This window comes from Cyprinodon variegatus, unplaced genomic scaffold (genome assembly GCF_000732505.1).
Source record: "Cyprinodon variegatus isolate N-32 unplaced genomic scaffold, C_variegatus-1.0 Scaffold260, whole genome shotgun sequence".
NCBI classification, from domain to species: Eukaryota; Metazoa; Chordata; class Actinopteri; order Cyprinodontiformes; family Cyprinodontidae; genus Cyprinodon; species Cyprinodon variegatus.
The window spans coordinates 390,011-390,777 of NW_015150713.1; positions in this window are offsets into that span (position 1 = coordinate 390,011).

The following is a 767-nucleotide window of genomic DNA, read 5'->3' on the forward strand; positions in this document are numbered from 1 at the left end:
AGTTAATAGATCAAATGTGTTTCAGACTATACTTGAAAAATCTTATGTTGTGTGGAAAGCTATCAATGGATAACACTGAGAAGCTGCTCTGGAGGTGATGGTAAGATGTTTTGCATTACAACTTGTAGGGCTGCGGACATACAAACTAAAGTACAGTTGAATAGTTCAGATCAAAACATATTCCTGCAATCTAATTCTGAATCCACTTCAGATCGAAGTAGACTTTAGTCTTTAGTCTGTGCACTGCTTTTTGTTTATTTTGTAGGCAATTACTTTCTTCTCATCTATTTTCTAACATAAGACACATAATTCAATCGTGATAAGCATTTAAATGAAACAACATTTAATCTGTAGAACTTGAAATTTGGTAGATAATATAGAATCTGAAACAAATAAACAAACAAAAAATAAACTGGCAAAATAACAGCATTTTTTCATGGGGGCTTCAATCACAAGATGACAAGAACGCATTTATTAATAAACAACATTAACAAAACAAAAAATATTTCTATATACTCAATATCATAAAAACAAACCCCTGCCTCAAGTTTTGAATGGGAAAAAATAAGAACAATTGAAACAGAGAAGGAGCAACACACGTTTTACCACGTTGTGGAAAAGGGGTATATATACAAGAAGATTTGCAGAGTTTGCAGAGTTTCCACCAGAGGGCGATATGATCACTAAGAACCATATCGTTTTTGATTTGAGCATATTTAGGCCTATATATATATATATCTATATATATATATATATATATATATATA